We start from the raw sequence: 27,402 nt of genomic DNA on the forward strand, positions 1-27,402 counted from the left end.
TTATTGATCCCGTATAATGTTGTAGATAATTGCCTGCAAACCAATAATATAATTGCAAATATTCATAGCCATTGTTGTGGGACCACATAGAAAAGTATGGAAGAGTTTATTACAGTACTGTGTGAACATTATGGAGCACATAGAAAGATAGAAAGATTGGTTTCACATAGCTCTGGTATAATTATATCAATGTGTCAAGTTCTGGAATCTTGTGAATGCATTTTATTTATTTTGAACCTCTTCTGTGTATTACCTTAACCCCAATGTGTAATAATTCAATTCCATTTCTATCAAAAACACTAATAGAAACAAAATTTGTTTATATGCTATACAGGGAACACATCAAAAAGTATTTATTATGTATATAGTGTTCTGATTGTATGTGTCTATAGGCCAGAAGAAAGCAACATATTCCATCATAGATGGTTATGAGCCACCATGTCATTCCTGGGAATTGAAGTCAGGACCTCTAGAAGAGCAGACAGGGGTCTTAACCTCAGAGTCATCTCTCCAGCCTTCAAAAATATTTTAAATTTTGACTATATATCAAATGATCTACTCAAGAACATATTATGGTGTATTTATTCCCTTTGACATGCAATATTTGTTTTCAGAAATTAATTGAAAGTGCATTTTTAAGTATGATGTAAGGTAAGTCAGGGACATAGCTATCTGTAATAGTTTTTAACTATAGTTTTAAACTTATTTTAACTGTTTATTTGTATAAGTATGAATTAATTGTTTATAGGTATATATGTGCACCATGTTCATGCATGGTGCCCACAGATGTCATAATAGAATGTTCACCTGGAACTGGAGGTACAGAAGGTTTTAGGCCACCTGATGTGGATGTTGAGAACCTATCGTAGGTCCTCTTCAAGAACTGCAGGTTTTCTTAAATGTTATCCCTCAACCCCAATCTGCAATAATTCAATTCCCTTTCTATCAAAAACACTAGTAGAAAACAAAAACTGTTATATCAGATACAGCAATTATTACATATACTTATTTAATAAAAATTCTAACTTTCAACTATAATAAAATATAATGGGAAAATACACAATTGATATGAAATTTTAAAGTGAGAATACTAATTCTTTAGCATATTAATTCTTTAGCATAAAATGAATTTAGTCTTTAATATAACCTATCATAAGGGCATTGAAAGTAAATTCTACCACTAAACTATGTTTGTTAACTTTGCCTGACTCAATTTTTATGGAATAACTTAAAGTCTCAATTATACAATACGATTACCCCACACACACACACACACACACTCAGGGTTAACTTTTTTTTTTTTTATAAAAGCTTTAGAATGCTTTTCTTTCAAAGATTATAAATGAAAAATCACCACAAATAACAAGCCTAAGAAAACAACATCCTGACTGCATTGTCATATTTATTATAAAACACTTGGTTCGCTGCATTTTGGCATTTTATACGAGTGGTTCTGACAGTGATTAACAGAGTTTGGGCCTCTGCAGGTTCACCCAGGAGAAATAAAACAACCAGAATCTCTGCAGGTGTGTAATGGGCCAGAGCTTTACAATGTGTTCTGCAAAGTCAGACTTCAAAGACTTGAAAAATTCCAAAAGTTGGCAATGCCTCTATCAACACAATTACTTGGGGTATTTTTTTTTTTTAAGATTTCAAAGGGAACTCAGTAGCTAATTGAGAAGATTTCATCTCCAATTTGACTTTTTTGCAGGTCTTTCACAAACCACATTTCACCAAACATCTCTATACTTCAGGTATACCAAATAAAACTACATGAAGCACTGGAGTAGTTATGTATTGACTTGAACTGCCAAGGAGACTTCACTTGAAGTCCTACCAGTGCTTAACTGAACCTGGGGAGTTGCTGCGAAGTGTCACGGTAATTACCAAATGACAATCAGGTATCAGCTAGTGGCTATGGCAGCCTCAGGACAAGTGACCATAATTGCTTCAGTGATTGCTTGATGTGAACCTAATATAAAACTTACCCAAGCAGGGTCAGAAAACACATGACCATTTCAATTATAGGAATGTTCATTTTCCCGAGAGCTATTCACAGAGAAAGTTCAACAGCTCTATTTCAGTTTTTCAATGTGAGTTTTCCCATTCTGGTGGTTATTCGTTGTCTCCATGTATGCTTGGCGTAATCACCTGCCTATCTACTTCTCAATATTATTTACTGTTCTAAAAATAAGCTCTTCAAACAAGCAAACCACCCAAAAGATACTTTCTAAATAGTATGTTCTGCATGAAGTCACTGGCGGGTGGGATTGTTTCTTTATTCTTTAATTTTATTCATATTTTAAATGAAAATATCCAGTAATCTATGTCAACCATTGTAATTACTAAACAGAAATGAAATAAATTGAATAATGGGTCAATATTTTTAGTCAATTTAAAAGCCAAGGGCTTTTATTGTTATGATATTTTGCCTGGTGTGTAGTTTCTCACTATTTCAAGTACATTCGGTGAAAATTGCTAGGGTCACAGATGCACACATTAACTGTATCAGTCAGGATGGCAAGAGAAAACCCTTTCTACTGCAGCAAATTACAGCCTGCCTTCATTCTAGTATTCCTTTGCATTGCATTAGCTTTCTGTAGAGGGGGATGTAATCTTAACAAAAAAATTAAAAAAGGATAAACACAGAAGTAACATTTTCCCAAATATTTGACAAACTAAGAATATGTAGATACATTTTTGCTTTTAAATCTAGTAACCAACCTCAGGATTTTAATGAGTATGTTTTAGAATATGAGTAAGTAGAATATCATCACATTAAACTAAGTAAAAGATCTAACTGCAAATCAATGTTTGGATTACTCTTATACAGTACTGTGTCTCAATGTGCCAATGGCAGGAGATGTAAATTCATTTATCACTAATTTCTTGAAGCCTTTTCTTGTGGGAACCAGTGAAAAATCTACATAGAGCAGAAGAACCACAGGAGTTTGCTCAGCAGCTTAGTTTCCTGACCAAAGTTACTGCATCCCTCTGCCAGGATGCTTTAGCAAGTTTCAATCAATAATGTTAACTTGAAGTGGATGTTGACCTGACTGAACTTGAACCCACTGTAACATTTTATTACACCGATTGGAGGCTATAATAACTCACCATTTTAATGAAAGAAGTAGACTGTTTTTGGTGGTACAAAAGCCATCATTTATATAGTGATGTTAATTTTGAGGGGCTATGTGCCTTAATCTCTCATTTCTCTTGCCATTCTGTGACAGAAGTGCTGAAGCCCTCTGAAGGTTACAAACAATGTTCGCTAATAATGGGCTCTCATGTCCTTGTAGGTTTCACTTTGATGGATACCCATAGTGTTTTCCCATGACATAATTCTACTGAGGAAAATCACATCTTGAAAACACAGCTAGTACTTTTCACCTTCAAATGTAGTTAGTATAACTTTTAAGAAATATCAACTAAAAGTAAATAAATTTAGTATCACCTTTGAATGATGATCATTTTGTACTTCCAGAATTAACTGGTGGGAGAAAACAAAAATGCCTACAGAACATAAAGAACATCATATAGTAGAATTTTATAAAGAGTCTATATAAAGACTTTCTGTTTGTCGTAAACTGATATTTTCATAATGAAAATAATCCCATGCATTCTTTAATATACCATTTTTAAAGGATGTTTTGGTACAGGGATGGGCAATCTAGAGGTGAGTGAACAGCCCTGGGATGCAGTCAGAGTATGAATGTTGGCACAGAAGATGAAGAGATGTGATTGGAGTGGGAATAGGAACAATAGCAAACACACTGATGGAAGATAGGCACAGCAAGCATAATGCCTGGGAATCCATCTCACTCGAGTGTGACAAGCGACCACAGATATTGACCAGGTCCTGTTGAAGTAGCCCTAGAAATCAGAGCTGCGACTGAGATTCAGCTACAGTGGAGTTAAGGTCACCTTCGAAACTAGGATGTGGGTCCAGAGGTGTCAAAGTTCAGTGTCTGATTAGGGTTTTTCTTTGAGGTCCCTCTCTGTAATCAATGCAGGGTTAGGAGTCTATGCTCCCATGACCCAAATATTATTTTGAATGTGGCTATAACAATACTCTCAGTGTTCATCATGAAGCCCAATTCCCCTCAACTTGGCAACTTAGCACTCAGACGACAAGGGATCATATCAGCAGGTGTATTTGGCAGTATCAAGATTCACCATGAGCCCTCTTTGCTGAACCTCATGCAAGCAAGCTCTAGGAAGACTCACAGCAAAGAAGAGACTCAAGAGAAATTGAGTTAAACTGAAAACCCAATCCCTACAGATCCAAAAATATTACAAAGAGACACAAAGACTATGATACATCCTCACTCATGCCACTTCACAGCAAAACCACACCCCCTCCAACAGAAATCAAAACTGATGAGAAAGATGAAATTTATGAGAAAAATTCATAGTCATACTTTAAAAAAATAAGAAGGAAGAATCAAACAGGTGTACACTTTAAATCTATCCAAGACCTCAAGAAGACAATCTCCAAATTGAATGTATAGTAAATTTCACTATTTTGGAAGGGAAAGTCCAAAATACAGAGTAAGAAAATGAAATGTCAAAAAAATTCTGGGCATAAATATCTAAAAATATTAACATAAAAATACCATCATTTAATACTTATTTTGTTAGAAGGCTTAGAGTTCATTCTAAGATGTACACATTAAATCTATCCAAGTCTTTAAGAAGACCATATCCACATTGATTATAAGAGTAAATATCATTGTGTTTTATAGGAGAAAGTCCAAAATGCCAAGAAAATTGAGCAAGCAAATTGAAATTCCAAAAAAGTCTGGACATAAATATCTAAAAAATAAACCAATCTGTTTTTAATATTTATTTTGTTTTAAAGCTTAGACTTCATTCTAAGAACCCTTTTAATATTTCCATTCTTATGTATTATTTTACATATAAGCAGAAGACAATATAGAATGACTACATCAAAGGTACTACCTATGAAGTCTCTCAAATGTTTGCTGTTCACCAGTTTGATAGACTCTTACAGGCACAGATTTCCCTAATACTAATAGAAACTAATGTATCTAGGTGTTTATACTTTATGTAAATTTACCTTTTCAAATGCTATTCTGAAACTGTTGACATTCCTATGCAAAGAATTTATTGGAGCAATTGAGGCTTTTAATTCTAGTGTAACTTGGTGTTAAATGCCATAAAATGGACTTACAGGTGTTTTAATGAGAAGCTGTTATTATGATCATTGTATTTTGTTTCTATGGGTTTGTGTGAAGATATCTTTATAGAAATAACTTTAATGTTACAAGTGACAGCTGTCTGTTTCAGAAAATTATGTAATAGTTATCATTCTCAATATATACACATTATAAAACCACCTCACATAAAATTTTATATAAGAAGTATTTACTATTGATCACAGGAAAACATTCTTTTCAATGTCTCAATAATGTTTTGCACCCACCGTTTGTGCAGTGCTATGTTGCCTGGGGATGTCATGAACATGGAATGGATAAAAGGTTCTATATAATTAAATAGTAAGGCAGAAATCTGCAGATATAACTCCCTAGCTAAATATGGAAGTTACCTGGAAAAGCATGCCCGTATGAACGATTTAATGAAAAAAAAATGCAACAAGCTCAATAATGATTCACAAAGACTCATTACATGAGAAAGTTACTGTGAGTGCTGTAGCTATGATGGAAAAAAAAAGCACTCTTGCAGTCAGGAGCTAAGGAATACCACAAAGTCACATGGTACAACACACCTCACACAGGAGATTTATTGAGAGGCTACCTCTACTCAGGAAGTGGCAGCAAAGTGAGCAGAAGGCAAGGCTCATGTAGGATGTTTTTAGGGGGCATAGATTTTCAAGGTGGAGATTTCCAGGGCAAGGGTTGTTGGAATTTGAAGGCCTGAACTTGACAGAGCTCAGGAATCTGTGGGTTTTCCTGTTGAGGGATTGTTGTTTTTTGTGCTCATTGATTGGTTTCTATGTCAAACTCTGGGATTGTTGGGTTTTCCAGTTCTTGCATTGGTGGGGTTTTTTTTTTTCTTGCAGAGTATGGCTGACCCCTCTTCAGCCTATAGAATAACCAGTACAGTTGTTAGAAAAACATTAGTTTGTCCCTGCACTTCTGGTAGTCAGGACATAGTTTGGATGTAAGATTTTGTGGGTGCGTTTTAGTCACTATTCCTCCACTGGAAATCCTGTCTAGATTCAGGCCACTTCAGGATCCACTCATAGACTTTCTGAAGCCTCCATTTCTCCTGCAGTGACTTGAGGTGTCAGGGTGGGTTGGTATCCAGAAGGGACCTCCCCCTCCTCAGAGGTGCAGGGGAAGAGGGGAGAGGGAAGTGTGGGGAGGGGAGGAACCCTGTAATTTGGAACCTGGGAGGAGAGAGTGGGGAGGGGCTGCAATCTGGATGGAAAGTGAATGGATAAGTTACTGGAAAAAAGAAAATATTAGAGCTGTTAAGGAAGTCTATGTGGGCCTGGCCTGACTGCTGGGGCTCTTCAGACCAGGGACTGGGCACTTTCTTTCCTCTAGGGTTTACAAAGTTAAGAAAGTATACAACATTTACAAAGTGTACAAATGGAGTCCACACTTGAGTTAGTGTGAACAGACAACAATGACAATTATGGATATGTCAATTATAGACTAATTATAGACTCAGATATTAACACGTTTGTATATTTTCCTCTCAGAGACAGTGCTAATGTGATATTGGATAATTTCTACAGCAGATATTCACACTGTGGAGAAACATATAATGAAAGGCACAGAGCAACAGCAAGACCACAAATGTTAGAAGCAGATGTGATCAAGTTGAATTTTGCATTTGTTTTAAAAAATGAGGATGCAAACTTCGTCCCCTTCCCTCCCGACAGTCTGCAGCTCATTATATAAAGGACTTTAATGCTGATGTATAGATGAACATAAAGAAAAGTTATCAAGGACAGTCATTCATTGGGTTTTTCAAAAGTAGCTTCTAAAGATATGCATGCCACTTAAATGACAAGAGCAATGAGAGTAATTTCTAAATGACCTACAGATGTGTTTATATAGCACCTGTCTATCTCATTGAGCTCATACTGCATTTAATTCCAGGTACTTCAAGAGGGGATGAGTGACTGTAGGCATTCACAGGTATTTATTATTCATATGAAGAAATCTAGTCATTTCCTCAAAAGAAAGATGTGGTTGATTAGCAAATTTTGAAGGACTATCCTGAAAGATACAAATATGACTTCTTTTCTCTCACATAGAAAAGTAGAACTACTTGGAGACATTGAAACTGCTTCAGCAAACACACAGCTTTCCCTGCGCTGGGAACATCTGGTTGTGAAAAGGTAAGGTGTCATGACTACAGAGACAACTAATATTTTTCCATTTACCTAACGTCATTGGGAAAGTCCTGTGATTGGCTAGAGGTTCACACAAAAGTTGCTCACATAACAGCTATATCTACCTACACATAATATGAACAGCAAAATATATGGAAGTAGGAGGCAGGCTATTTAGGAACATGGTATCCGTAGGAGTTGGAGGGAATGAAATGTCAAAATTAAATAAGAACAACAATTGAAAAATTGTAACCTAAAGATCTTGTCCAGATAATTGGAATTGAGAGAACGTCATCTCTCCTACACTTGAAGTGTGAGCAGTTTTTGCATTTTAATTCATGTTGTAGAAGTAGTTGGCTATCCACAGAGTGTTTAGAGTGGAGAGTTTGGGTGTGAGTAACTTCTCAGAAAACCCCAACTGTCCTTGGCTATACTCATATCAGAATATGCCTTTGAAACCACTCTTTCTAATATGGAGTTTCTAATTCAAAACTCCTAGATTGATAAGAACTGGACATCATGGTTTTCATTCTGTCCATGTAGCCTTTAGGTTTTTGTGTATAAGAAAGCATAGCTTTTGTAGCCCAGACCAATAAAGAAAGGAAGAAAAAAAGGAAGGAATGGTGGAAGGAAGGAGAGAAGGTCATCTGGCTTGTGTTGTCCCTGTCTTTCCCTTTACTGTTTCTATAAGGTCACATTCTTCCTTACCTCCGAGTAATATTGAACTCTATATTAAAATATTTTCTAAGTAAACTTCATTTTTGTATAATTAAGAACAAGGGACATAATTCACAAAAGTGATGTAAACTTAATTGTGTTTTTATAATAATTAACTGTGACTTCATATTTTTTGTGGTAGATAAGTACATAATGTTTATCTTAATTGAAACTATAAAATAAATGCCAAGTTCTCCAGATTTAATTTGGCTATTCTAAAAAATGGAAGTCTCTTGAGATGTGTAAAGTATAGGTATGGTAAGTCTTGCTGTGTGATTTTTAAAAAAATATTTTTACAACAGTTTTTATTAGAGAAACATGTTCTTCTCTAAGTTTTCCACTCCATTTTCTGGCAAACTCACAATTATTTACAAATTTAGAGCTACATTTTGAAGGTATTTAATCTGACTAATCCACTAATCTATACAAAGATGAGACATATAGGGTTAAACTTTGTTTTGCCATTCAGGATTAATCAGGTCAGACCAGTATATAATTTATTGTATGTGTACTGACAACTTTTATATCACCTTAATACAAGCTAGAGTCATAAGATAAGTGGGATCCTCCTTTTAGAGAATGCATACCTAAGATCCAGGTGCAGGTAAGACTGTAGGGCATTTTCTTAATAAGTGATTTATGAAGGAGGACCCAGCCAGTTGTGGGTAGTGCCTCCACTGGGGTTGTGGTCCTGGGTTCTATAAATGAAGCCGGCTGAGCAAGCCATGTAAAGCAACTGAGCAAGTAGCACCCCTCAACGCCCTCTGTATCACTTCCTGCATCTAGATTCCTACTTAGTTTGAGTTCCTGTCCTGACAGCCTTTGATGATAAACAATGATATGGAAGAGAAGGACAAATAAACCCTTTCCTCCTCTCGTTGCTTTGGTCATGGTGTTTCATCACAGCAGCAGTAACCGCAAGGCATGGGATTCCTAAGCTTTTTCAGAAATACATCTAAGTAATGGTGTGTTTTGTAACTTAAACCTTGTACTCTCCCAGTTTAAAACAAAACAAAACAAAACAAAATAAAAAAAAACAAAAACAAAACAAAAACAATATTCTCTAAAATCCATAACTTGTTCAAGGATTGAACTCTAAAAACATCTCTGTGTTCTTTTGCTATCCAAGAAATGTTTCTTTAATGAATGTAATAATACATACATTGGGCCCCTGCTTCTTTTGACCCCATTTTTCTCTCACTTTTGAGTAGATCTTTAGAGTTGTTTTAAATTGTTCTTTTCCACCTTTAGAGCTGCATTGTAATGCCCTCCCGAGATGCTTTACCAGTGGACTCAAATTACTTTGAAACGTTCAACCACAGGATAATAAGAATAGACAGAGATTAATCAATTTCTTTTAGAAAGGCTGCCTTCTTATCCCAGGGAAATATGCTCATTTGCATGGTTGAAGTATAGCATACTGAGCTCCTTGTTTCTTCTACTTTTCTCAGCCAAGCCTAACATCCATGAATCACTGGCAGGTGTAATGAGGCTGTAAAAGATGTCCTGGTGGAAAGATGGTGCCAGGTCCTCTAGGATTCATGAAACAGCGATTTATATTTGTTTGAGCTTACACAAAACTATTGTCACATTATAAAGTGTATCAGAAAGGACCAGTTGCTACCAAGTTGTTGATTTTGCACAATTTTGTATTAAGTATAGAATAATGCACACAAGCTCCTCTTATTTAGAGCTCCAGCAGTTTTCACTGAAATCAATGTTTGGTTAACCAGGCACTAAAAAACCTTTGTGTTATTATTTGTTTCTGGACCACATGTATATTATATTGTTAATTTAAAGCTAACTTAACAGTGTGCAGTGAATATGTCATCATAATGAGGATTTCTTGCAGACGCTACAATAAACAGCCTGTCTAAGATTGGTTCTCTCTATCTCCCAAATTTGTTATCAATTTTATTGGCTATGCAATTTATTTCCTTTGGTCAATCACTCGTTAAATTGGCTAGTCTAATGCATCATAGCAAATAATTTTTAGAAATCAGTAGGAAAAAGAAAACACACATACAGCTCACAGACTTTTAATTGACCCCTACACATGCCTACTGGTGGTACTTCTAGACAATGTATCTTATTTGCTATTCTTCACTGAATTCACACATTATTTATAAAAATGGTCTCTGTAATTCTGAGTTGCCTCAGCTGTTTTGGAAAGATTTGTCAAGGAGCCTTCTGTAGGTAAACTCTGGCTTAGTTTGACCAGTAACTTCTTAGAATTGAACTTGAAGAAAGCAGTTTCAGAATAGGATTCAGCAATGGCCTGTATTGCATGTGTCATCATCTGCAAATATTTCTATTTTCCCATTATGTGAGGAAGAGCTGATAGTGTCATTTAGTGGGTTAAGAGCTAGAATCTTTTTGTTGTAGTGCTGTCTCTTGGGTCAAAGAATGATCCTGACAGACTATAACTCATGTAAAAGTTGAGATAAGTTGGAATGTTATGTCTTAAAGGAGTTAATAAAAGGACTCATAAGCTGACCATAGTATTTTTTTTGTGTGTGTGTGTGAAGACAGAAAAGTCTTAATCCACTATCTGTCATAATCCCAACTTCTCATTTTTTTTCCAACAGATTGAAGCCTCTATCTGGATTGTCACTATATAATTATTCTCTGTCTGATGTTACCCATCGCCTCAGAGTCTCACATCATCTTTTCTGTAGTCAATAGCTTTAACTAATGTGATCTCCACTATGTTGTCACTGAAAATATACTTAGTCTTTCTGAAGAAAAGGGACAGAGCAGTGCCTCTACTCTTATTTTTCAGGTTCAACTATTTGGATTACTTTAATGGGATAAATCATATGAACATATAATACAGATAAATTATAAGATGAACATAGAGCATGTTTGGAAATATCAGATGTGAGATACTGCATTTCTTAAGATGCATAAATGGACTAATCTGTAATCAGATTGGTATAATAATTAAATAGAATATGTTTGATTTATAGTACTAGTTTATAATATCTTGTATTTTATAAGGTACATGTACTAGGTCATCTTTAAGAGATGATCTGAGTGGGAGAAAAATATTTCAAAAAGAGAAACTTAGAAAACATTAGGTGGAAAAATAATTTTGAAAGTTAGGTTTAACTAAATAAAATATATATTCCATGATGCTTCATGTAGATATGCATATAAAGTTTGGATTTAATATATACTATTTTGAAAGATGAATATGAATTTTCTAGCATTTCACACGGTAGTTAGTCCTTCTCACAGTATACTTTGTTGTAAACACTGTGACATAATTCTATACCTTATCCTGTCATTCCTCTTAGAGAAATAAAAATCATTTCCCTTCAGGCATGTGGTTGAATATAAAATTCATACATATAAATGTCATCAGAGCAGATTTTAGTAATATTGATTCATCATTTCCCCTAAAATTATATTGACATGTAAAAGATAGTATTCATACTTAAAACTCTGTTGGCAAATATATATATTTGTGTGTCCACAGACCTCAATGCCAATAATCCATCTGATTAAAATTAAAAGATGAATATTCTCATTTTGTTTTTAAACAGATAATATTCGTGTACAATTCCAATGCTCAAAATTTCATTATAAAGCAAGGGCAAATAATTACCTAATCCTTCAAGAATTTCAAGTGTATTGATTTTGGAAATGAGAACTTAAAACTATTGAGTGGAACGGAAGACAAAACAAGATATCTAATGAATATATGTTTACTATGGAGTGAAAAATCAATTTCCGTAGCAACAATATATAACCAAGGAGAAATGAGTGGCACTTGGGACCTGAAGAAATAAGAGGAACCAACAAGAAGCTCTAAATAATGTCTTTATAATAAAAATATCTGACTGAAAACACAGAGAAACAAAACTTTAACAAGAGAAAACCGTAGTTAACTTATTGCTCTGGGAAATCAAATATAGCATGAATCCCTGAATCTATTAAGCCGCGTGTTTATATGTGAATGAGGAAGGGAGGCAGGAAGTTGAAAAGATAAAACACAGACATGAAAGAAACAGAAAAATCATAGCACCAATTGTAATTTTCATTAGATTTCTTTCATTGCAATTTTTGGAGGTTACTGTAATTCATCAGTTAACTACTCCAGTATGATGAGAGACTGCTGAGCTCTTATCAGTTATAAAAGCCTGGTAGTGGTGGTACACACATTTAATGCCAGCACTTGGGAGACAGAGGCAGGCGGATTTCTGAGTTCCAGGCCAGCCTGGTCTGCAGAGTGAGTTCCAGGACAGCCAAGGCTATACAGAGAAACCCTGTCAAAAAAAAAAAAAAAAAAAAAAAAGCCATCGACTTCAACTTTCCTAAGGGTAGTTTGAGCTTTCCAAGTTCCCTCTGTGGGATATTCTTTTTCACTTCAATTCCAAGTTCTAAACTGTAAGCAAGAAAAATAACCACACACCATTGCACGGAAACGATAACAAATGCATTAAGCCATCTTATTAGAAGAGCCCAAAGAACAGATTCTAACGTAGTCCTTTGAAAATCAAGCAAATATGTGCACAGCACATAGAGATAAATTAAATTCAGGGATGGATACAAGTGAAATAATTCATTTTGGACTGGCTTGAGAAACTTCTGCTTAAGGATTTTCTAGCATTAAACATAAGTCTCTCTAAAGCTTAGCATGACTCTATGAACATCAGCATATCATTGTGTCTGACTTCTTGAGGAAAGAAAATTCCGGTCTATTAGTAAATCAAACCACATGTATGCTGTACATACTGGGAATGAAAGCTTACTTAAAAAAGGTAATGGGGAGTACACATGCCATTCAGTCACCCGAGTAAGTGAGTGAATGACTAAAACATAGAATTAAGAACGTCAACGGACTGCTCTCGTTATTGTGGAAGCCAAGTTTCATAGTCTACTCTCTGTTCCTTGACTGTAATATGTAGACCATATTGTAAAAATAAAAGAACTCTACCATACAAACAACTGAGAACTAAACAAACATAATCATCCCTGGTTCCTCAAACATGGAAATATATGAAGGTATTTCTAAAGCCTAAATTGCAAAAAAACAAAACATAAAAAAAAAAAAAAAAAAACAACAACAACAAAAAAAAAACTTCTCCATGACCTTGCAACTTAATCAGCATTCTCGAAATTGATTGCCTCTCCTCTATTACAATACCAATATTAACTAGTCAATTTGGAGAAATATAGCTATTTTCCTGTGTTTTTTAGCTGTCAAGACAGAACTACCGAGTCAGACTTACATTGTCCTTGAAAGTAAAATGCTATGTTTTATGAGTTCTTATGCTGTCTGGTTTTGTTTGCAATATTTATATCATAATATGTTCTAGATAAAATAAAATAAGACATCTTCATGAGATAATTTGTAATTTTCTGATAATTTATATTTTAATAAATGTTAAAATCTATCCCAAATGTGGGTGATGTGAAATGTGCACATCAGTATCAATATATTAAATATCACAATCTTAATATCTACTTTATATATAAAAGTGTCTAAAAATAATCAAATACAAGTTCAAATTATGGCTCATCAGTAATGCTAATGATTCTTTTTATATGGTTCAGGATTTCTGTACATTGTGTTTACACATACAACATGTTGTGTGATTGTATGTTAATATGTGTATGGGTGAGTAGGTACAAGCCTACTTGTGTATTGCAAGTGTGAGTATGGTGTGTGTGTGTGTGTGTGTGTGTGTGTGTGTTTTCTGTATGTGTGTGTGTGTGTGTGTGTGTGTTTGCTTCTCAAACAGGAAATTCATTCGTTATAATTTATTCATGGAACAAACACAAAGAAATCAGTTATCTCCAGGTTGGTCTAAACTGTCTCTCAAAAATTCTTACACAGTTTCCCTCAAAGAATGAATTTAAGGGTGGCACTATATTCTAAATCTCACTTTAAAATGACACTACCTAGCAAAAGCCAGGCAGAGGCCATAAAACCTTTTGCCAACTTGGAAGTGTGTTCTAAATTTCAGGACTTTGTGTCCTTGTAAGCAGCTGAGCAATTCCCCCTCTCCCTGAGCCTGAGCTGTAAACTTTACATATGTGAGCAGCCCACCCTCGCCAGCTCTTATGCCAGCAGCCTTTCTGAGCCTCTGTGTTCCCTGATCAAATGGAGCAGGTGGTTAAATATTCAAGGTCACTTGAGGGACTAGGTTGATTGCACTTCATGGAACTGTGGATTAAGGATACAAACCAAGTGACATTTTTTTTTGTTTATTTGTTTGTTTTTGTTTTTTGTTTTGTGTGTGTGTGTGTGTTTTCAGTTACCCTACTGAAACATCTGAAGGAGAAGCAGTATTCGCCTTGTGTTATATATTGATGCTCATTTTGATGTGACCCTTTGATGTTCCCATTGGACTGGACAAACTTTTACTTTCAGAAAATGGAAGTGATTCCCCTATCTTGTTGTGTAAGTTTTGCTGGAGAATTCTACCTTAAAAATGTTAATCATTCATGATAACGCAGAAAGGAGGACTCCTTTCCTTAGTTCAGCGATGCTCAAATTCATTTTCAACATGTAGTCATCAGATTTAAGACATGTATTTATATAATTATGCCTTTCCAATGAAAGAACTAAGTGACAAAACTAAAATGTAGATTTAGTCTCCTAAGTCAAACACTCTGTTCAGACTAGCTGAATCTTGCTTTTTATTTTATTTTATTTTATTTTATTTTATTTATTTTTAATAATTTCTAGTGTATAAGCATAAGACTTCTACAGTATCTCTGTACCTTTCAACTTGTTCCTTATACCATGAGAGAAAATCAATACATCTTTTATCAGCCAAGTCACTTATAGGTAAATTATATAATAACCCCAGATTTCACTATTTTAAGAGCTCAGACTTCCCTTTTTTCCTCAGATTTGGTAGAATTGTCCATAAAATTTAGAAATATAAAGTAAATATCAGGTTGACAGGCAAAGGAGCTTTTAATTCCCTAATTTGGGGAGGTAGATTACAAGGTAATGTACTTTTGATTTTGCTTCAAAGTGAAAATACAGATGGGCTGGAAGAGAGAAGGTCTTCCCTGGGAGATTTAGAAGAGGCTCTTTAAGACAGAGCCCCACTCCTGACCCCCTCCAGTTCCTCCCTCAACCCCCTCCACCACCACCGACACTCCCCTGTCCCCCACTGATCCTTGATAAAGTGACAGTTCTTGCCTGTCCAAACTCTATTATTTGATTGTGAATTTGAATAAATACACCCAACTCAGGTGAACAGGGATTAAACACATTTTGCAGGAAGGAATGCCCAGGAAAGGGACACGCATTGGCTAAACACTCAGGGTCTATCTAAATATCTAATTAGCATTTAGAACTCCAGGTTTTATGCCTCCATGACTGATGGCTTTGGTCCTCTCAGTGAGGTGTAGGGGTTACCTGTTCCTTGGCAGGAAGAGAGCTCTACTCCTGCTGTTCTCAATTCTGAGATTCCATGGGGTTCTGAGCCTGCTCAACCTTACCAGTACTTCTGTCTGGTGGTGCGGTTCACCTTGCTCCACATTCTTGACTAGTACTTTGCACCTTCTGTTTGTAATGCCTGACTTTTGTTTTATCATTTTATCTTTAACAAGAGTTTGCAGTTTTAAATGCACTTAGTTCCTCTACATTTCTCTCTTAGGTTAATGAGAAGTTTTCAATTTCATTTAAAAATTAAAACTACAAGGAATATCTTCATGTTCTTTATTATTGTTTAGAATTACGGCTTATTATATTTAGATTAGTTATGTTATTGACTTATTCATACAATTGTTTTCCAATGAAATAGTTTTTAAAAGACGATACAGGTAAGGCAGAAATGGAGAATAAAAGGAAGTTATAGCTCAGTGGTTACCTAGCATGAGCAAGGCCCTACATTCAAACCCAAGCATTTCATGAGCACAAAAATGCAGGCCAATACCAAATATATGAAAGCAGTTACAAGAAAACAACATTAAAAGTAGAGCTATAATAATAAATACTACTACATATGACTTGGGTGTGAGTACTGCTGTACAATGATAGAGATACTAATTTTTTTTTCTTTTTTTTATTATTAGGTATTTTCCTCGTTTACATTTTCAATGCTATCCCAAAGGTCCCCCATACCCACCCCCCCAATCCCCTACCCACCCACTCCCCCTTTTTGGCCCTGGCGTTCCCCTGTACTGGGGCATACAAAGTTTGCAAGTCCAATGGGCCTCTCTTTGCAGTGATGGCCGACTAGGCCATCCCCTGATACATATGCAGCTAGAGTTAAGAGCTCCGGGGTACTGGTTAGTTCATAATGTCGTTCCACCTATATGGTTGCAGATCCCTTTAGCTCCTTGAGTACTTTCTCTAGCTCCTCCATTGGGGGCCCTGTGATACTAAAATTACAGCCATGTAAATTCTAGCTTTCTAGATTAATTCTATGACTTTGAGTTTTCTATTTAAGTAAATTAGAGACTAGGGGCAATACTTAAATAACATACACAGGGTTCGTTTAAAAGTTCCAACAACGACAGAAAATGACAAGATAATTACTCTCCAAGGAAACTGATGGTTACTCATTTAGGGATACTGGAGTCAAACATCTGGGTAGATTATTAAATGGACTTTCAAATAAGATCAACCATGTATGTAGGTATTCACTAATGGCTATCACATTATTCAAATAAATTTTAAAATCTAATATTATTCTATTTATTTGTATTAGTCCTGAATGTCATCAGAAAGCCCTGTTTTGGGTTTTTTGAGTGTTGTGGTTTCATTTTATTTTTTTATTTAACTGAACCTGAGGACGGGTAATGTGTCTCAGTTGGTATGCTGTTTGTGGTTGTGACTTAATTCCTCATGAGCACACAGACTGAGAAACAAGGCATACACCATTAATCCTAGCACTTGGGGGATGGAAATATAGGACTAGAAGTTGAAAATCATCTTTGAATATACATATGCAGAAAAAAATCAATTTCTTTTGAATTAGTACTTAATCTAAAAGCAACCACAAGAAAAATGTTGTTCTTCAAATTTGTGAAATATCTTCCTGAGGAAGTTACAGAGAGCACTATGTGGTAATGAAATTTCCTGCTAAGCATCTCACAGCATAGACTTTAATTTTTAGTGGTTTTATTCCTTTATGAAATATTGTTACCAGATGGATTAACAATAAGAAACTCAATATCTCCTCAGTAATTTTCAGCTACTTGAAAATCTTTGTAAAAGGCATATAACATTGAGACATATTTTTCCATATAATATTAATATATTTTCTGAATAACAAGGTGAAAACTAACTACTTACTCACTTCTGTATTGACTACTTTCATTGTTTATAGAAATACTAAAGCTACAAATATTGTATGGCTCTTTATTTTATTGTTAATTAGTATTATAGCTTGTAATACAGAATTTTAAATAATCAGAAAAGTTTTCTGAAATTCCGAAGATGACAGATACTTGGTTAATAGGACACATATTTCCTGACAACTAATGACTCCTTCCTCATGTACATAGATGAAGCTTTTCATAACTTATGACAACTTGCTCAGAGAGTTGCTGTGTGTTTTTCCATCACAATACTTTACTAGAGCAATAATGCATACACTTTGTTTCATAGTGTTAAATGTCATAAGACATTTGTAAAGCAGATGCATATTTGCCTCCCCAGTAGCTACTTTTAGAAGTTATTTTTATTTCCTCAGATAAAAAGATGAGATGAATGCATGACTTGGGCTGAACCCAGAGCATTTCCCCCTCTGTTCTAACTACACCTAGATATAGGCCTAGAAGCTTCTAGCATCCAGCCTCCATTCAATCTAGTCTTCCAAGCTAACTGATTCAGTCCATCTTCTCTCACCTTGGAGTGAATTGCTCTGCTTAGCTTCAAACTAACTCTGGCAAACTGTTCCAATCTTCTGGTTCCTTCACATCTTCTATTTCTCTGGCTCATTTTTTCTCCACATGCAACCTGTCTCTATAAAACTGCCCCAGTACAATTAGTTTTAGTTTCTCTCTCTCTCTCTCTCTCTCTCTCTCTCTCTCTCTCAACTTGCAGTCCTTTTTTCTTTGTCTCTTTCTCTCTTTCTACCCTCCTCTGTCTCTTTCTCTCTGTTCTTCTCTCTGTCTCTCTGTCTTTCTGTCTCTGGCCCTGGCTCACTCTTTCTCTATCCCGGTTTTTCTCTCTACACCAGCCCTGCTCTCTCTTCTTTTTCTTTTTCTTTTTTTTTCCAATTTTTTTAATTGGATATTTTCTTCATTTACATTTCAAATGCTATCCTGAAAGTCCTCTATACCCTCCCCCGCTCTGCTCCCCTACCCACCCACTCCCACTTCTTGGCCCTGACATTCCCCTGTACTGGGGCATATAAAGTTTGCAAGCCCAAGGGGCCTCTCTTCCCAATGATGGCCGACTAGGCCATCTTCTGCTACATATGCAGCTAGAGACACGAGCTCAGGAGGTACTGGTTATTTCATATTATTGTTCCATCTATGGGGTTGCAGACCCCTTTAGCTCCTTGAGTACTTTCTCTAGCTCCTTCATTGGGGGCCCTGTGATCCATCCAATAGCTGACTCTGAGCATCCACTTCTGTGTTTGCCAGGCCCCGGCATAGTCTCACAAGAGACAGCTATATCAGGGTCTTTCAGCAAAATCTTGCTGGCATATGCAATAGTGTTTGTGTTTGGTGGCTGATTATGCAGCCCTGCTCTCTTAAGTTACCTCTTTGCTCTGTGTTGTTCTCATGAGAATTGCTTGTATCCTGTCTCTTCCTATCTCTGACTCATTGAGTCCAATCTTTCTCTGATTCATTACTTTGGCCCTCAACTTAGAGTCACTTTCAAACATGGCTGCTTCCTTCAAAAAAAAAAAAAAAAAAAAAAAAAAAAAAGAAAGAAAGAAAGGAAAAAAGAAACCAGAAAGAAAGAATAAGACACACACACAAAACCAAAAAAACAAAACAAAACAAAAAACAAAATTAACCAAACCAGTGAGATGGATGTGAAATTCTAATCAAAGGAAAAGGGAAAGGACACAGAAAAGGTACATGAGAGGATCAAGAGAAGCATTTAGAGACTCATCTGTCTAACATAGATGAAAGTAAATGAAAAAGGTTCTTTCCTCTAATTAGTGTTAGGAGAAATAGACTTGCTTTGTAGAGGCACATTGGTCTTTCAATGTAAAGGTGTGTTTCAAAATATAGATTGCCTTTAGCTAGGACAATCTATTGAGACAGTTATTATTAAAATATACTGGATTAATTTTTAGTTTTGTTACATCATTTATAATGCATAATATTTCATGCATAGTTATAATGCACCAGGAAGAGTGTATAGTCCCTTGAACATATTTTAAAATCAAGATGTGTTACAGGATTTTCGCTGTCCAATCACATTAGGGCAGTGAGAGGCCTGTGTTGGACAGGGAAAAGTGAGGTGGGACTAAGAGTTGCAGAGAGATGGAGCATCTCAGAGTAGGAGGAGGAAGGAAGATGGCTGCTGACTTAACCCTCAACAAGTAGCTATGATTTCACAAGGTTATAAATATCGGGATAAAGCTTTTATCATTATCAATTGGCTCTGAAATGATTGTATTGGCATCATGTAAATTGTGATTTTATTGATACATAAATCCAATTGGTTAACTAAAAGCTTAATGAGTTTTAATTCTACAGGGTTACTTGGTATTGTGATGTGATGGCTAACCATGGGGTGCGTGGTAGCAAGGGGAACTCAGGGCTCCCACTGGAGAGATGGCCCAGTCAGAGCCCTGTGGGCCAGCCCCACAGAGAGTTGCCAGGTTCGTTTTTTATATTCCTCACGACAAAGATGCTGAATCCACAGTGCAAATCTGTAATTCCAAACCATAGACTTGAGTAATATACATTCTCTTATCATGTGTCTACTAGATTCACAATTTTGAAGCTAGAATGAAGCTATTTTAAACAAGCTCTAATTCACAAAAAGAAGCAGAGAAAGGAAAAAAAAACGAAAAGAAAATGGGGGGGGGATCATGGGTCTTATTTTCCCACTTCTTTAAAGCATAACAAACTTTAGAAGATAACATGTATAACAGTAATTTACAAAGGTTACCTCTTTTGGTTCTGGTGACTTATAGCCTAAGAGTATCACTTGATTCTTCAAACAAGTTGACTAGTTTACTCTACTTAGAAACTTAAATTTCCTTAAGTGTCTGAAGGAAAGGACATCCAGAGACTGCCCCACCTTGGGATCCATCCCATATACAGACACCAAACCTAGACACTATTGTGGAGGCCAAAAAGTGCCTGCTGACTGGAACCTGATATAGCTGTCTCCTGAGAGGCTCTGCCAGAGTCTGACAAACACAGAGGCAGATGCTAGTTGTCAACCATTGAACTGAGCACAGGGTCCCCAATGTAGGAGTTACAGAAAGGACTGAAGGAGCTGAAGGGGTTTGCAACCCCATAGAAAATCAAGAATGTCAACCAACCAGATCTCCCTGCCCCCCATAGCTTCCACGGACTAGATCACCAACCAAAGAGTACACATGGAGGGAACCATGGCTCCAGCTACATATGTAGCAGAGGATGGCCTTATCTGGCATCATTAGGAGGAGAGGCTCTTGGTCCTATGAAGGCTCAATGCCCCAGTGTCGGGGAATTTCAGGGCAGTGAGGTGGGAGTGTGTGTGTGTGTGTCTGTGTGTGTGTGTCTGTGTGTGTGTGTGTGTGTACCTTCATAAATGCAGGAGGAGGGAGGATGAAATGGGTTTCTGGAGGGGAAACCAGGAAAGGAGATAATATTTGAAAAGTAAATAAATAAAACATATAATAATAAAAAAAGAAACTTATTTCACACAGACTTTTTATATGTGCTTATGTAAATGTGAACAGGCAACCTAACCAGTGTCTACTTATGTAGAAGTGAGAATCAGAATCAGATGTCTCTCTCTTTCTATACCCCCACCTCTGAGTGTGTGTGTGTGTGTGTGTGTGTGTGTGTGTGTGTGTGTGTGTGTGTGTATGTATGTATGTTTATGTATGTAAATATCCCTAGGTGCTTCTAGGGCAGCCAGTCTGCTATAGTCAGTGGTACACAAAAAAGAGGAAACTAAGGGGAATGAGGACAGTCAGTTGAGTTTTTCCTCTTACTGCAAAAGGAACTCTGGTTTTTGTTTGTTTGTTTTTGGGGGGTTTTGGTTTTTTGTTTGTTGTTGTTGTTTGTTTTTTAGAGACAGGGTTTCTCTGTGTAGCCCTGGCTATCCTGGAACTCACTCTGTAGACCAGGCTGGTCTCAAACTCAGAAATCTGCCTGCCTCTGCCTCTCAAGTGCTGGGATTAAAGGCGTGCACCACCTCTGCTTTGCAGACATTGTATTTAGTAGGAAACTATATGTATAGAGTATAACATGTACAAACACACATATACATATATCATACACACTTATAAAAATAAAAAAGAAAATCTACATGAGGTTATAGATGTTATAATTTTTACATATGATTATTATATAAGACAGTATCACCACCCAACTAGGTTTTTGATGAACTAATATAATATTGACTAAGCAAAAATAAAATCATTTCAAGATTACAAGACATTAGAATGACGTCATCAGTCTGTATAGGCTTTAAATATATTTCTTCATCAGAAGAGTTTGCCTTTTATATATATATATGTATAAACAGAAATCTACTAGATATAAAGATGGTTTGGGTTAAAAAGTTGCCCAAAGTCTTTCCACTGAACTTCTAAATGTTTAAACATTTGTTTAATAAATAAATACCCTTTTTGTGTAAAGACTAATAGGAACTGCCTGTGACATTGAACACGCAAGTCTAATGTTAAAATTTCATATGTAACTAGATCGTACAGCTTGCTGTTCATGCAGACAGACCGTGTTTTCTATGACAGTCACTCTTCTACTTTATTCAATCGATTAATTCAGTCTGCTAAGGAATGCCAATGTCACGTTAGAGTAAACAGGCATCTGCTAATAGATCTTTCCAGTATTCAGCCTATGCAGAGGCTGTGATGCAGGCAGAGATGCTTAAGGTCATAATCTGAATGACTGTAATGAAGTACGTATTTCAATGTACACCTATGTGAAAATGGCTTCTAGAGTTGCAAAATATGGTGTACTACACGAATGTCGCAACATTGTCTAGAGAGGCTATGCATAGGGCAAAGAAATTACAAAAGAAGAAAATTAAGAATGCAAAGACAATGAAATTTTCCTTTTAAAGAAATAATCCATGTAAGGCAGAGCATTCTGAGGGGTAGAAGGAAGACTATCGCTTTGTATGTCTATAAATTCCCCATTAAAAAAGCAAAAATACTTAGATCTTGACTCATTTACTTACTCTAAGGTAGAATTGACAAAAGGGCAAACAGTATTTACTCGGAGCAAGCATGTTTAATTCACTTGCTAAACACCAACTCCAGCACGCAGTTGGTTCATTGGCAGGCAGAAATCCTATGATAAATAGTTATGTGGAAGCCAAATAAAGTAACTCTATTATCATTTCAGTTCCTTGGTTTTAAGACTTATCATTTTATCCCAATTAAACACAATATAGAGAAATATTTGTCTTTGCATTTTATATACCACAATTTAGAATAATACCTAACTTGGCTCATGGAGTATTTGGACCTGAGACAGTGGATATATATAGAACAATATTTAATACTGCAAACTACTTAAACATGGTAACTCTTCTAACTACAGTTGAGCAATATCATTAGACTATCACACATCAAAACTCAGATAAATCATCAAATCAAAATGTGAATATTTTGCTTAGTCTGAGTCTAATAATGCTACAAATTTATTGTCCTTGTTTTTAATTGGCTGTTAAGGAAAATTGTAATTTCCTTAACATAGGGAAGTGATGTTTCTGTTGTTGAACAAAATAAAGACCTAAAGCCTAAAATACTTTGTTTTCACTTCAACTGTCCAATTGGGTACTTGAATAATCACTTATGCATATAAGATATGCACATGTATGTGGATCAGTTATAATTGTTCTCCTTGCTTTTATTATTTTCATCTTTAAAATGGTGTCTTGAAGGACTAGAAAGACAGGCTAGTGATAATGTACATGATGTGGAAATGAGAGAATCAAAGCTTCAATCTCCAACAGCAACTTAATTATTTGAGGCAGGGCCAAACCTGCATGTCCAGCACTCAGAGGCTGTCCCAAGAGATCTGCCGGCAAGCTGGCTCACTAGAATTGATGATTCAATGGTGAGCTTTAGGTTCCATGAGCGACCATGCCTCAATAAATAAGAGGAAGATCAGTTAAAGTAGACACCTAATATTAATTTCCTTCCTCATGCAACTTTCTTTCTAAACACAAGTCCTGATACATGTGAACATGCAAACCACACATACATACCATGCAAAACATGAAATAAAACAAGGAAAGGTGGTTAGGCAAGATGACTCAGAGGTAAAGAGGGTACAGACACTTGGTGCCAAACCTATCACCCATAGATGGACCTCAGACCTCCACGTGACATAAAGAAATAACTGATTTCAGAAGACTATCCTCTGATTCCCAAACCTTTTGAGGCATGTGCCCAAATCCCATACAAAATAAATAGATTTTTTTTAAAAAATTGAGACTTTGGATTGAAAAATGGAAATACTAACAAGAAATAATGCATTCTAAAATGAAAAAAAAAACTCGCTGAAATTAAAAATCAAGAAAATTATTTATCTTTCAGTGACATAAAACTCAGCCTTCCATTACATATCCTTCTTAAATAAGAATATACCCTCATATGGGACAGCTATATCAGGGTCCTTTCTGCAAAATCTTGCTGGCATATGCAATAGAGTCTGGGTTAGGTGGCTGATTATGGGATGGATCCTTGGGTGGTGTAGTCTAAAAACAAACAAACAAACAAAACAACAACAAACAAACAAAACAGAATATACCCAGATGTCCCTCAACTGAAGAATGGATAGAGAAAATGTGGTTCAGTTACACAATGGAATACTAGCCAGCATCATGAATTTTCCAGGCAAAAAGATGGAGCTAGGAAATAGCATCTGGAGTGAGGTAACCCCAACCCCAAAGAACATGTGTGGACATAAGAGGACATTACCCAAAAGTACAGAGTACCTATGAAACACTGCACAGACCCAGGATGTTAAATAAGAAGTCAGGCTCAAGTGCAGATGCAAGAATTACACTTAGAAGAGGGGACGAAATTAGTCACAGGAGTCAGAGGAAGAGCAGAAATTGGTGAGATTGGGGACAGGGAGGGAAATGGAAGCAGAATCAGGTGTGGGGAAGAGACAGGAAAGAGGGCCAGAGAGCCAGGAGAATGAATAGAAATCTGCAGCTGCCTGGGGTGTTGGGTAGGGGGAATCTAGGAAGTTCCAGAGACCTGCAATTGGGGAGAGGTGAGGGAAGATGTGATGGGTCAGTGGGAGGAGGCAATGTGTGGGATGTAAACAAACAAACAAACAAACAAATTTGAAGTAATGATAATTACTTGATGGAATAAATTTTACCTCAAGTTTAAGGCTTAAACTAATTAAAGTTTGAGTAACAGCACATATATCCCACTTCACAATAATAAGAATTTTCAAGTCTCTTTAAATAAAGCACCATATTTTATAAAGCACTGTAATCAAGAAATACTAATTAGCGATTTGGAAATTTGTAAAACAATTTGTTAATGATAGTCCAATGTATATTACATGTTAGGTGTTTTAACATGTCTTTTTTAACAAGTCTATAATTTTTCATCTTACAATTACAAAGGGTAACAATAAACAGTGAAAGTGTAATAGCGAAATAGAACGACATTGTGCCTATTTTAGACAATTTTAGGGAAATGTCAAAAGCAAGATAGAGAGGTGTTCTTAAGAACCTGGTACAGAATGTGAGGTTTTACACGGAAAACTAAGTTCTTTCTCCCATCTGTGTGTTGAGAGCTATGTTTTTGCCTTGATGGAATATTAAATAGGAGGTCACTGGCTTTAGCAATCAGGCGATCATTACACAGCTTAGAGAAAAGTTTATCTTTTCTTTTTAGTTAAATCACAGAAGGCCATTTGAAATGCATTTAGTTGTCATTCACAGTCAATGTACAACAGGAGGAATTGTAAAAGAGATCATGGGTTGGGAGGACACCTTGCTTGAATAAATAAATGTTGTTTGGTTACATTCACATATTGATGGACTTTATTTATTTGGAAATTTTTTCACTTTTCCTTGATTCAGAAGTAAGATTAAGTATTTAAACATTTTTCCAGTTTTTCACTTTTGCTAAATCAATTTCCATTTTTAGTTAATTCCCTAGACTAATTTTCATTGAAGTTTGAAAGCATACATCCCAGAAACGTAACGTACAGTTACTTTTAGGATGTACCCTGGTATTGTTTCATCACTCTTCATGCTTAGATCACATCTGAGATTAGCTGAGAATCACCCTCTAACAGTGATTCATACTCTGTTTCTGATGCAATTTGAGGAAATATGTCAGCTAGAACTCAAACATATTACAATACTAAACAGCTGTTGTTATTTATATTATAAAGCAACGAAAGGCTTTAAACAGATCATTTATGAAATTGATCCTTCATAGAATGTCACAAATTTTCCTAAGTTTTACCTGTATTTTCCCAGCATTCTCAATAAAATGTGTGCTTGTGGTCAATTCCGTGACTGACTGAAATGTGTTTTGCTGTCATAACATGAGCACTATAAAAGTCAGTTGGCCAGTGAAAGCTGCCTTTTACATTAGGGTAGAAACACTTTGCTGGGTACTTTCTAAGATGCTTTTCCCATGAGTTGGTGGTACCTGCTGGGATGCAAAGTACCATGAATTCAATGCCTCTCATTGCAGCCAACCGAAATTATTCTGAAGTCCCTAAGTGGGTGTTTAGATGTGGTTGGGAGATATCATTAGCAGTAATGATGTGAGAATGCTTTGGTTGATATCGCTTGCTATTTAATGACCCTACTACCTGAGGCAGTTTTGGTAACTTGAAAATCTCAGAGAAGAAAGAATGGCATTTGCTCCAGGAGCAATGGTTGTTGACTAAGCAAGCCTACAGAAAATACCGAGAGAGTTTGGCCTTTAAATTAGTTTTGTGTGGCTTTATAGTAAATATTTGTTACTATATAATATATTACTACTGTTAATATAAAATTCCTCAAATTTATTCATAGAGTGAAGTTTTTAGTCTATTATTTCTATATGTTTATGTTTTAGGTTGCATGTTTGAATATGCTCTTTGATGATATGCATACTTGCAAAGAAATGAGATATAGGTGGCAACCTTTGCAAGGTAATAATGCAAATCAAATTACTATACCTGGTAGGTATTCTTGGATATAATACATATTTGTCCTGCATCATGAGCTCAAATTTAACTCAAAACAAGACTGCATCTTACACATCATGGTGAGGCTTTAGGCAATGATTTTCTTTCTTTTTTTTTTTTAAAGACTTTTTTATTAGATATTTTCTTCTTTTACATTTGAAATGCTATCCCTAAACCCCCCTATATCTTTCCCCTGTCCTGCTCCCCAACCCACCCACTCTCACTTCTTGGCCCTGGCATTCCCCTGTACTGTGGCATATGATCTTCACAACACCAAGGGCCTCTCTTCCCAATGATGGCTGACTAGATCATCTTCTGCTACATATGCAACTAGAGACTCAGCTCGGGCGGTGGGGGGTGGGACAGGTTAGTTCATATTGTTGTTCCTCCTATAGGCTTGCAGACCCCTTTAGTTCCTTGGGTACTTTCTTTAGCTCCTTCATTAGGGACCCTGTGTTCCTTCCAAATGAGAGCTACTGCCCAATCAACTGTCCAAATTTATCTTGTAGATTCAATGTTGGAAGGTCAAGGGAAATGATCTTTACTAGCAATTGAAAAACTATAGAAAGAGCAGGAAAACCTCTTTCTTTAATAACAAAAAAATATGTAAAGTCATTAATCTAATTAACATTTTCACCTGGTCTTCATTTAATGTGCAAACAGGCAGTTGATGACAATAATTATTTAACTACAAACTAAGTGGTCAATTAGATACATGATTACCCAATTTGCGTTAATAGAACTGAATTTCATCAGTAAAAAAATTGTTTCTAAGCATTTTATACAAAATGAAGATGTGAAGTTGAGCCTGTAACCCTGTAACCAAGTACATAATGTATGCTTATTTACCACTCCTTTCCAGAAGGTCTTCTTGTAAACATTCCCCCATTTATAATGTCCATATATTATTATGTCATTAGGTATAATGATATACTTTCTAAAGGACATTAAAATATTGGTATAATTTCCCCACAATAGAGTATTCACATAATTATTTCATATATACATATATTCTTCCACCTATATTTTATGATTAATTCATTAAGTATTTTGTTCCTTATGTAGTG

General features: G+C 35.9%; 1 protein-coding gene across 7 annotated transcripts in view; it reads right to left on the minus strand.

Moving 5' to 3' along the window:
• The window catches only part of Cadm2 (cell adhesion molecule 2), a 965,502-nt gene that overhangs the window by 603,985 nt on the left and 334,115 nt on the right, over nucleotides 1-27,402 (minus strand). The window lies entirely within an intron of this gene.

This window comes from Mus musculus, chromosome 16 (genome assembly GCF_000001635.26).
Source record: "Mus musculus strain C57BL/6J chromosome 16, GRCm38.p6 C57BL/6J".
Classification (NCBI taxonomy): domain Eukaryota; kingdom Metazoa; phylum Chordata; class Mammalia; order Rodentia; family Muridae; genus Mus; species Mus musculus.